Source organism: Pteropus medius, unplaced genomic scaffold, assembly GCF_902729225.1.
Source record: "Pteropus medius unplaced genomic scaffold, Ma_sr-lr_union100, whole genome shotgun sequence".
NCBI classification, from domain to species: Eukaryota; Metazoa; Chordata; class Mammalia; order Chiroptera; family Pteropodidae; genus Pteropus; species Pteropus medius.
In genome coordinates, this window is record NW_024344253.1 from 8106028 (window position 1) to 8118487 (window position 12460).

General features: G+C 43.5%; 1 protein-coding gene across 4 annotated transcripts in view; it reads left to right on the plus strand.

Moving 5' to 3' along the window:
* The first annotated feature begins 2252 nt into the window (after window positions 1-2252).
* The window catches only part of HIVEP2 (HIVEP zinc finger 2), a 180200-nt gene continuing 169992 nt past the window's right edge, over window positions 2253-12460 (plus strand). The window contains exon 1 of one of the 4 annotated variants that reach the window (XM_039869742.1): window positions 2253-3143. The gene's annotated coding sequence lies outside the window, so the exon portion shown is untranslated. Of the gene's footprint in view, window positions 3144-3421; window positions 3533-3616; window positions 3836-12460 lie in introns of those variants that run through there. The other 3 variants (XM_039869744.1, XM_039869745.1, XM_039869746.1) reach the window with 3 other exon arrangements.

Genomic DNA, 12460 nt, shown 5'->3' on the forward strand with positions numbered 1-12460 from the left:
TTCACATTATACTATTTCATCCGGTCTTTTAAAGAGGCATTTAAGATTTCAGCTAACATACATTCTAGTGAAGTAAAACGCTGTCTGCTACTTTGTTTGCTCGGCTCTGGGAGCTTGGGCAGCTGCTGTTGTGTGTGCTGAAGGGAAAATTGGATTCTTAAAGAAACTACTTAATCTTCTCTATTAAGCAATTAAATAAAATGGACTCAAAGTATGTAGCAGGTGGGGTTGGAAGTGAAAATAAACTTTGAAAATCACGTTTTGCGCTTTAAGTGGATGTTTAAAAATGCAATGGAATACATTTAAGAGAAGATGATGATTGGGGGAGTTTTATTAAACGCTTCAAGTTAAGTCAAGAAGAGCTGAATATTAACGTATACAATGAAAAGAGAAGCCGATTAAATGGAAGTAGGCCCTGAATTTAAATGAGATCAACCTAAAAGGTCACAGTGAAACTTATTACAAATCGTCCAGATTTTTCTTCTTAAAAAAAGAAAATATATATATATCTTTTAAAATATGGATCACCACTTTATGTTGTAGAGTCGTCCTTCAAGGCAATGTCACCTTTGAATGGGACCTCTAACATACCGATTATAGGTCAAAATGAAAAACAAAACAAAACAAAACCGAAACCAGCAGTGCTATCCGCAGTCATTAAAAGGGCTGCCTTCCCTTTTAAGGTATTCGTTTTTAATGAATAGGAAAGGGAATATTTGATATGTCTTGACATTTTGGACCCTTTCCGCGAAATCTGAAACTTGAGACGCGAAACATTCCGCAGTTGGTGAAATACCTGCCTTAAAACCAGAACCACAGTTAAAGTCTTTGGCCCGGAATTCCAGAGACTCATTTCCACCCCTCCCACGGAGTCACCTGCTCAGGGGGAACCCCGGCCAGAAATCCGGGTCGCTCCAGGTCAAATCTTGCGTCTCTTGTTTACTCCGCCCTGGGCAGGGCGGCGGCGCGGCCGGGGGCGGGGGGGGGAGGGCCGCTTGGGCACCCGGCGCCCTGGGCACTCGGTTCCGCTCGCCTCGGCTGGGCTGCTCCGACCCCCGTTAGGGGTGGCGCGCGGTCCCCGCCGGGAGGGAAGACCACCCGGAGGAGGCATTCTGGGCGCCAGCCCTGCCCGGCTGCCTCTCTCGCCGCTCCCGGGCCGCCGTGGCCTCCTGGGAACCTCCCCCGAGGGTTCACAAGAGTCCACACATGCATGGTGACGGCTCGAGGGAGCCCCGGTGTCCCCCGGGTGTCGCCGGGCCAGAGAGGAAGCCCAGAGCTCCGGCCCCCACTCGCCTGGGATTCCCCTGCCCCACGGCTCCGTTCTCTCCGCGCTGGGTATGATTTCACTCGCGTCCCTGCAGAGAGAGGAGCGCGCAGGCTGGAGACGGCGGCTGGCCCCGGGTCCCGGAACGGCCCACCAGGAACCCGGCAGCTGCTTCTGGAGCCGCTGCCCAAACCGATTTGAATACCCCGGCGAGGGCGAGCCGCGGTCTCCGAGCTGGGTGCGCCCCGGGCGCCCCGGTGAGTGTCCCCAGGGAAGGCAATTGGGGCATTTCGAGCGCGTGAAAAGTTCGTGCTTCTGCAGGGGCACGGAAAGTGCTAGTCAAACACTTTGCAAAGCTCCAGACACGCAGCCAGGAGCTACGGTCTGATTTTGTTTATCTTGACCGATAACATAACCGTGAGTAGAGACGGGGGCGAGGGAGAGGAAAGGAATCAGAGGTACATGGACAAAATAATAATGACAGTACTAATTATATAATTCGATTTGTCATCAAGACAGGAAACGATTATATTGGAAATGAGGAAGATGGGGGATGGGGAAGGAGGTTTCCATATCCCTAAAGGAAATTCTCAGGCTCCTAGAGACGTCCAAATTCTTCTTTTTGATTCTTTATTTTTCCTTTCCTTTTTCTTCTATTTCTTCTTCTTCTTTTTGCATGACAAGTAGAGAGACCGGCTCTCCGGGGAGTTCCCCGATCCCAGCAAGCGGGAGCGCGGCCCCGATCTTCCCGCCTGGAGCGGCCGCAGCGGGGCCCGGCCCGGTCCTCCCGGCCGCCTCCCTCCCCCGTTGCCCCTCGCGCCGCACATCGCTTTCTCGTTCACAGGCTCCAGACTGGTTTTTCTGGTTCAGCTTCCCTCCCTGGGACGCGCTGGGGGATCCGATGACGTCGCTGGCTGAGTCTCTCCCTCTTCCTCCCTCCCTCGTTCCCTCCCTCCGCCTCTTCGCTCGCCCGCCCTCGCCGCGCACTCCTCCTAGTAACTTCTGTTCGGGGAGGCGCTGCCAGGAATAACCCGGTGCGTCCACAGACCGGGAGGGGAGGCGGCCGCTGCGGCTCCCGCACGCACAGTGCTGCGGCCCGGGCCTCGCGGCTCCCTCCTGATCCCGGCGGCCCCTGCCCCGGGCCCATCTTCGTACAGTGTCAGAAAAATAAATAAAGGAAAGAGGAGCCTGGGCAGGCGTTCGGGATCTCTTCCCTCCCTCCGCGCCCGCCCTCCCTCTGTCCTTAAGGAAATGCTACCAGACACCCCCCACCAGACACGCTCAGCCTTGGCGAGGAGCGGCCGCCGCGGCAGCAAGAACAAGGGCACCAGGGGGGTTCCCTGCCCCCCCTCTTCTTCCTCCTCTTCCTCCTTCTCTCCGTCCTCCTGCTACTCCTCCTCTTTCTTCTCAGCGGTGACTTTCCAGGTGAGCGGCCGCCGCTGGTGCGAGGATCCCCCTCGCCCTCTCGGGCTCGGGCCGCCTCTTCGCGCACTCCTCCCACCCCTGTCACCCGGAGGCGGCAGGGAACTGACAGCCGCCCGAGGGGCTTGCGGCCCGGAGGCGGGCGGCTGGCGGGAGGCGGGCTGGAGGTGAGAGGGTGGAGAGGAGGCGAGCCGGGTGCCGCCGAGCGCTGTCTCTCGCTACTGGAGGAGGGTCTCCATCAAAACATCTTCGGTGACTGTGGCACAAGTCTTGGCCAAGTTGTGTCTTGGACATTGAAGCTCCCAGGAGCCCAGAGCAACTTGGAGGGTCTCCTGGCTGGTTGACAATATTCCTACACGTCTCGACTTTGGGGTGCTGGGTGCAGCCTGGGGGTGCGTGGAGGGCGGACCGAGCTTTTGGGAGAGCAGAGCGGCGGGAATCTAGGTTCCTCGGCTCGGTAAGTGGTCTCGGGGCTGTATTTTTCCTGCCTCCTGTAGCAATAGGAGCTTGTTTTCACTTTATATCAAAATCGCCTCTGCCGGACTCCATCGCCTCTCCCAGGCGCGCGCCCCCGGCCGCTTCCCGGTTTCCGAAGGTGAGGGTCGGAGGGGGCGGGGATGGGGGAGACCTCGGGAAGGGGGTCCGGCATTGGGAAATGCGGGGAATACCCTGGCCGCGGATCTATGCAGATGAGGGGAGGCTGCTTTGCGTAATGTCCTGGGGGGAGGGGGCCCCGCGCGAGCGCTGGAGGCTGGAATGTGCCTGGTTACTAATGAGCGACGTGCACCGGCGCGCACCGCCCGGCCACCGCTGCGGCAGCTGCGGCCGCCGGCCGCCCGTCGTCAGGTAGCGGGGGAGGGGGCCGCGGCCGCGCCGCGCCGCGCGGGCCGGGGGCGGGCGGGCGGCGCGAGGGCCGGGCCGCCGGCCTGCGGCCGAGCGAGCGCTGCGAAGGCGCTGGCTGTTGGCATTTCAGTGACTCTTTTCTCCTGCCGAGTAAGAAAGGAAGGAAGGAAGGAGAGAAGGAAGGAAGCCAGGAAGGAGGGGACTGTCTCGATGGAAGGTTCAGGCGGAGGCGTCCTCGCCTTGCGGGTGCACGGGTCGAAGAGCGGCTCCCGGAGGCGCGGGCTGGCCCGCGGCGCGCGGAGACGGGTGGGGGCGTTTTGCATGCGTGTTCGTCTGTGTGTCTGCCTGGGGATCGGGAAGGGACATGTGTGTTTGGGCTGTGCACTGTGGGGAGCTGGGTCTGCGCCTTTATGTCTGTTCCCTGAAGTGGGTGGAACGTTGGCCCGTTCCGGGAATGTTCCATGACGTGGTGCAGCCACAGGAAGGGGGTTAACGAGGGGCTCTCTGCCGCGGCGGCTCAGCCGGCTGCTATCAAAGCAGATGTGCTGCTGCTTCTCCTCCTCCTTGCTCACCTCCCTTCACCCCTCCCCCCGCCTTTCCATTCTGTGCGTCTGGTACTGGAAGGGGTGAGACAGGAAAACACTGCTGTGGGGGTGGGTGGGCGTGCGGGGAGGGGTGATGTGTGTGTGGTGTCTGTCGTATTTGGTGGGGGGAAGACTCCAGATTAGCTCTGCCACCCCAGCTGTTATCACAGATCGGTGCGCTTTATACGCATGTGCCTCCCGCGTTCTGTCCCTCTTACATAACACATCCAGTGCAGCAGAGGACACGAGAAAATGCGACCCCAACCCTCCAAGCCCAAATTGGATGAGAGGATAGAAGGTCAGGAAGTGTCCCTTGGTGGTGTCCTTCGGGGACGTGGCTCCCAGTGGGGTAAAGCAAGAGGGGAAGGAGGGTTTTCTCAAGTGGCTCCTCTTCTCTCTGACTTGAAAGCATCTAACTAAAAAGGACTGCAGGAACTAGTCCTCTCTAATGAGAAAGCTTTTAACATGCTATGCCGAGGAAAGTGGGTACTTTAACCTCGAGAGTTCAGAGAAAAGGGGGTCTTTAATTAAGATACTTGGAGGAGATGGGCGATAATATGTGCGGGGTAGGGGGCAGTAGGGACCGGAGGAATCCCCTCCTAATAGGTTTCACTGGAGGCCTTAGGACACCTGTAATGGCTTAGAATTCGTACAGGAAGCAGTGTGTGCAACTGACATTGCAAAAGCCTTATCCTCGTACAATTACTTAGGCCTAAAATGAACATAAAAAGGCTTGTTTCCGGTACTTTCATTACAATGGAAAATGTGAACTGATTTCTCTCTCTCTCTCTTTTTTTTTTGTCATTTTAAAAATAACTTTACCTCCAAATAAATATTGGTACTCTCCCCTACCCTTAAAGGCTAGACCTTGGTAATTCATAAGAGATCTGTGTTTTTCTAGCATACTCAGAGCCCTAGTCAAGGGCTATTGATTTTTCTCTCCAGCACAGTTGTTTCTTTTGTAGTGCATAATCAAGCCCAGAAATTACTTGAAATATTAATAAGATCCGTTTTAATTAAATTTGCAATGATCTGTCCTCCTAGAAAAAGGCCATTTAACTTTATTAGAAACATTTCCTCCGTTGATATAGTAGTATTTGGTGATGTTTGTCCTTTAGCAAAGCAAGTTATTTTAAATATTTGCATATATAATACATACATAGATGTATGTACTTTATATATATATATATTATATATACTAGAATTTACAAATGTCCTGTGTTTTTTCATCTCATAAGAGTGCCAAAGCAAAATTTTAACTAAGTAGAGTGTGTAATGAGTAGATTGGGTTTAATTTTTAGGATATAGGCCAAATAGTTTATCAAGACAAATGCCTTCCACGTGAGTAAAACGGATATCATTTTTATTATTAAGACAAAATTCCTGTGGAACACTAAGAAGTCATGATGAGAACTGTGCATTTTTGTTTTGAAGTGAAAGGTATTTACCAATATTCACTTAATAATGGTAGTATGCTTCAAGTGTCATAACCTTTTTTGACCACTAGGTTTGAAACATGCAGTATATATCTCGTGCACAGAAAATATATATTATGATGATGAATCTTTTGAAAATTGTCTGGGTTTCTTGCTTTGAACATAGGTCAGGTATAAAACCAATTCACTTTTTGTCATCTGTATTTCTGTTATGATGATTCTATTTTATGTGCTTGGCTTTAGTAGGGGCTGCTTATATTAATATAAGCATATTGATAAATTGATGTGCAATTGATTCAGGAACAATATTGGGAATGGTAGTGTATTAGTGATATTACAAATTTAGAATTTAACTGATTTTTAACTGGTTAGATCCTTGTGGAGGCCTTTGGAAAAATAACATTTCTATATTTCTATTAAACATGGAATGTGAAAATAGATTTTCTATGTGTATATTATCACATAATGAAATCATGCTATTTTACTACATTGAAAGATTAGCCAGCGGAATCTTTTGATTGATCAGTCTCCTTTTATATGAAATATGTTTACAGATGTTCTTGTTACTATGAAAACAAAACAGAGGCAACATGTATGCAGGTGTTCTTTGTGGAATAATGGTACATGTGTCTACTTGAACTATTGGCACCTTGTCACAATTTAGAAAACCAGGTTGAATCTTTTATGCTGATTCAATTTAAAATGAAGAATCTTTAAGAATTTGCCTAATGTTTTGTATTTGTGTTGGTTTTAGGTTTTTTGAGTTATCAGTTATTATCCGAGGTTAACTGGAAAACTTCAACATAGGAAAAGTAGTTTTAAAGACCTATAGAAAATGTTATTTGGCATGAGTGAAAAGTGTAATCTATTAGGATGTGGAGTAATGTAATACCTGATGTGGTAACTAATATTAGGAAAAATTGGCTAAGGTCAACTGGATGGATGGTTGGGGATTAAACAGGCCACTAATCACTGATGTCTGTTAAAAACAAACACTGTTTTCACATTTTGGTTCATAGCATCAGCAGAACTCTCTGTTGGTCTATGCAGAAGTACTGTAGGTGGAGAAATGGTTCACAATTTAAATCTCTATCTGAAAATTTCAATGATGTACTTCTAGTTAATGGATTTATATATGAATTCATTGTGAATCCATATTTTGGCTAAAACTTGTATGTGAATGTTGCAACTTTTTAAGTGATATTATAAAAAGAAGCAGTGGAAGTTTGCTAACTCAATGGACTTCACATTTTAAGGGGCTTCAAATCATCCAGCATTTATGGGGTTGCTGTAACCACATAGGCAGAGCCTTCATTAATCTTGAATACAACTTTTGTGAATGTTTCAGTGAGACTTCTCAATGTCTGAAGCTGAAGGTGAACACAGAGGATTAAAGAAAAATGGGAAAACTATGAAAATAAGATTGCATGTTTGAAAGAAATTGTACAAATGATATAATTTTCTGCTTATTCCTGATACCACAATCAAAAGCATTGCTTTCTACTTGCTGTTTATGGCAGTGCTCACAAAAAGGAGGTATAAATCAGTTTGTTTGTTTGTTTGTTTGTTTTTTAGCTATGGGACGGTTCTAAGTAAGTTGGAAAAATATTTTAGCACTTTATTGTTGTGACGCAACTCCCAAGTCTTCATGTACAAGAGAATAACATAGCTAACTTGGTCTGTGCAATCTTTGGCTTCTCTGAGGTAGACAATGGGTGCTAGCATTAAGATAGATATATGACTACCCTTTCTTCAAGACTGCATTTGGAATAGAATCAGAACTGCTTAATAACTTGTATCACTATTGTACTGGGCCATATAGGTGATGATGTTAACATGCTCCCATTACCCATTATTTGAGCTATTAACTGTGACGTGGTCTATTCTACAAGTATCCATAACTTTAGATTCCTATCAGCTTACAATTTGGAGTCTAACTATATAGGCATATTTGCAGAAAGTCCTTTGGAGAGAAGAGATGAAAATGATTTTGTATGCCTGAAGATGATTCTGGGCAGAAGGCAGGTAGGGTTTGACCTACCACTCTGAGTCACCAGATGTTTGGATATAAGGTCAGGAAGTACTCGGCCAGCCAGCATTTTTGACTTATAACTCATATATAAACTTAGCCCTTTTTTCAGAGCACTATGACAGGTGTCTGGGTCATTGCTGATCAAAACAATTTATTCGTCCATTCATTGAACAAGTATTTACCGTGGGGCAGGCCTTGTGTTAGACACCAAGGGTATACTGATGATCCAGACTAGAAAAGGAGCTTCTAATCGAATCGAGTTGACTGATATATGCAATGCCACATTCATTATAAGTTTTATGGAAGAAATGTAAAGAAGTGTATAACAAGGGGTATATCAGTCTTGTCTGGGGGGTGGACAAGAAACCTCTCCGAGGAGGTGATATTTGAGATGAGACTGAAGGATAAATAAGAGTCAGTAGAAAAAGGTAGATGGGAAGAGGGGGAAGGTATTGTACAAAGAGGAACCATGCAAATGCCCTGAGGTTGGGAGATATACAGTGTTTTGAGGAGTTGATAGCAAGCTGGTGTGGATGGAGGGCAGATAACAAGAGAGGTGATGCAAGGTGAAGCCAGACCATATGGGAGGTTGACCACATGAATGATTATCTAACCCGGCATAAATGAGAATTGTCCTTGGCAAATCAGGATGTCAGATGATTCTACTGTTGGTCATGTTAGAAACTGGTCATTGGAGAGGAAATTTAGGAGGGCAGGGCCTAGAAGTTTGAGGAGGCTGATGTATGTAGCAGGTGTCTCTTCATGGTACTTCTACATCTTTGGTCCCCTGAAAATGTGTTATGATTCTATGTGCTGACTTCAATTAGAGGGGTTTAGTTATAAGATAGCTGTTGTTATAATTTTTTAAAGAATAAATTTTTAAAAGAATAAGTAATTTAAGTTTTAAGAGGTACTTATTTGGGACTCCAGTTAACTAAATTGGCCAGCATCACTGATTCAATTAATAAATAATTACCAATTGAGAAATCTTTACATGGTCACTGTGTGAAGTAACTGATTAATCTTTGGAGCCCTGCATGAGCTGGATCTATGTTTCTAAATGGCTAGTGAAACATCCAATTCCCCAGACGATTTCTCTACATGATTGCAAATATCAGGACCTTTGGGAAGTTTAGATTTTAACTTTTCTTATGATTAGGGGTCAATGTAACAAAGGAATTTGAAGGAAAAGAACAGAAAAAAAATAATGAAAATAACATTCCTTTATGTAATCTTGGACTCATATTCCATTTTGTTGACTGCATTAAATTCCATTTAATTAATTTGCTCCCTGACTTAAAATTTATGTAATGTAGAAAATTCACTTTAAGTGGCTAAAAGAATCAGCTTATACAGGAGTACCAGGTTTGGGCTCTGGAGCGAGACTTGGGGTCAGAATGAGTAACCGAGAGATAAAAAGATGATGATCCCTGACTTTGAGAATTTTACAATCTGGCGAAGACATGTGGCTTATAAATAAACTTCATAAAAACTTACAAGTGAAAGTAGATTATTAATGGAAGCATGTTTTCTTCCAACCAGAATGATAAGAGGGTCTTTGTAGGAAAAGGGATTTTTTTCTAGGGGGCCTTGAAGATTGAGTAGACTTTCAATAAGTTTTACTATGAGGGAAGGGAGGGGCACAGCATAATGTGATCCAGAGTGGTGGGGCACAGTTATAGTACTAGGGGAGAGAAGGGCTATAGTGAACTTGGAAAGGTACATTAGATCCAGGTCGCGTGGGGCTCTGAAGCCTGCCTGACAAAGCCAGACTTCACTTAAGGTTTTTGAGCAGAGGAGTGATGCTATAATGTGTGTGTTTACGAAGATTATAAGTGTATTTGAGATGGGCATATTGGCAAGTAGGCAGTTAAATTGCTGTAATACCCCAAAGAGAAGTAACAAAGGTGGACTTTACTGCATGACAATATGGTGGTTTTTTCCTGTTAATGGACATCTTAAAAAATAATAAATAACAAAAGTGATAAAAATATTTTGATAAACATGGTCAAATATGTATGGCAGATTGTCAATTTGAACTACATTTTAAGTATAGTACTGAATTATTATTTTAATCTACTATAAAACTTTTTACTCCAGACAACATTCATCAATATTAATAATTTTTACCACCAATTTATAAAATTATTATACTTAAAATGATAAGGTATTTATATTTTTAGGTGTAAATATTTTAAGGAATGCAAAAATGATTCATTTCATAGTTCATTAGCATACTGCTTTTCAATTGATACCCAATTGTACCTAAATCATGACAATACTGGACATACTGGATAGATAGAATAGTAGAGTGTATCAAACGGCAATGTTCGTTTTTTTTTTTGTTGTTGTTGTTTTTTTTAACCAAGATTTATTTGGTGGTTTCATTTTCTCTGAAAAAGAAAGCAGATCATTGAAGCTCTTATTATTTGCATTGGGCAGATTCACTTGATTTCAGAAAAGCCCAACAAAAAAGTGGGACTTTTGAAACTAGGCAGTAAGTAAATGTTAGACACACCCTCATTTGTATTTGTTTAGGGATCTACAGGCATGCGTATGTGCATAGGTATGCATGAGCGTGCACACACATACATATATACACACATATACTAATCATAGATAATCATGTGTTCAATAAGAAGGAAAATGTTGATACTTAAAATACAGCAGGAATCCTCATCTTGATAGTTGCAGAAGTATTTCTTTTTAAATGGAGATTAGGTCTGATTTCATATAAAGAAGATTATAGGAAAGGTAATTTAAATTGCAAGTAGCTTTGTTCACTAAAATGCTAGATTCATTTGAAACTGTTTTATTTCTTTTGGAAGCCAGACAACTCGTTTAATAGTGTACATATGAAACACTAATTTGGCTTGTTAATTGGATGCAATTAAACTGAGGTTATTTTATACTGCTTAATTGTCTGAAAATTACATGCATTGCCATGCATGTGTAATGCGAGGCAAAAACTGGAGGTAGAGTGTGAGTCGGGTGGAGGGACATAAGGTCTAGTGTGTCTTTGCATTGAACTTTTGGTAAAAACTTGGAAACAAGTCTAAACGCTCTGGACTTCATTTGGAAATGGAAAGGATTGAAACAGATGGCCTCTAAAGCCTCTTCCAACTCATATTCTATCAGTTTATAAATTCTACTTTGTAGTTCTAGAGAATGCAGTGTCATTATATTTTGTAATTATGGTATTACAAGGATGAACTAAACACTTAAAAAAAATCAGCACAGTGCCAATTTAGCAAATCCGTTAGAAGGAAGGGAATTTAGGCTTAAAGAGCACTTACTCTGTGCCAGGCTTCATACCAGGCAACCTCCAATAACAACCCCTAGAAGAGTTGGTGTTATCTTCATGTTTTACTTTGAGAAGCTGAGACTCAGGAAAGTTAAAAGGTTCTGCAGGGATTCCACGGTAGGCAATGGTGAAGCAGGATTTGAACTTGGGGCTCTTTGGCTCCAAAAACATTTGGTCTTTCCACCGTTCTGTGAAGCATAGGCAACTGTTAAACATCAGAATCATTTCAAAAATTAAATTAAATTGCTGACTGTTTTCATTACTTTGCACAATGTTTCTCCTCGTGGTTTATGCACATCTGCTAGTGGGCTACACGGGTAGTCTAGGGGCTAAGAGGTTAGATGTGAAGTCAGACAGCAGGGTGAATTCCAGCTCCACCACCACTAGCTGGGGGAATTTAGGAATCTCCAGAGGTTATAAAAATGAGAATGATAATATCTGTTTAAAGGTCATTGTGAATTTTTTACGACAATGTGTGTACCTGTCTCAATGACCACGTAGTAAGTATGTAATACCTGGTAGCTATGATTATCATTAAGAAAGGTTTAGACCAAAAGAAAAACACAAGAGAACTCAAATCGCTGTACACATTTTTCAAATGTCTATTAAACTCTTGATTGAAATAGTTTAAGAAACAACATCAGAATGCACATTTTCAATGTGGAAATACCAGTTAACGATCGGGATATTTCTCAGTGAAATGAACTAAATTCTCTGGTTCTCTGTGGATCATCCTTCTGGATTTTTTGGTCTAAAAATAGTCTTTGGGGCCTAAATTACCCAATTTGAACTTCTATGTAAATCTCAAGAGAGGAGAACCAGTGTTTACTCATGGGGCCTTGCTTAGGAGATGCGATTGGAGTGTTGATGGGGCTGTTGACTCTTAAACAAACATTTATTAACTCAGCAAAGGTTTGTTAAGCACCTGCTCTGGAAAAGGTGCTATTCTAGAAACTAGAGATTTATTAGTGACCAAAACAGTGAACACAAACAAACAAAAAACCTTGCCCTCCTGGCGTTTACATTCTCTTGGATGAATTTAGAAATTTTTAGGACAAATTCAGTCCTTATACTACTTTCCAGTGTTTTTGGAAATCTACTTTTATATTGGGTCTCTCAAGCCAAATAATAGTTAAAGAAGCATTGCAAGAATTACTAAGTCACTAATGAAAATATCCCATTTATTATATCTATATTTTTCATAGTAAGGTAGTTTTTGAAGAGGTACTGTTTTTACATAACTAAGTGTTATAGCACTGTTTTTAAAAAATTTCTCTTTATGCTTCAGTATTACAGCTTTCATAACCTGTAGAATCAGGTTCAAGCTGTTTTTTCATGGGGGAAGAAAATGGTTTATAAGTGACATACAATAACATACATACAATAAATGCATATTGTAATATGCATTTATAAGCTTGTTAAATTAAAGAGGTTACCATAACTTATATTTGCAATGTATGTTTTGAATCTTACTTAAATGAATTTAAAATTTTTTTTACTGATAATTTTTGTTATAAAATTTCTAGTAGATTGGAATGGCTTGTACCTTCACAGAAATGTGGCCAACACAGTGTA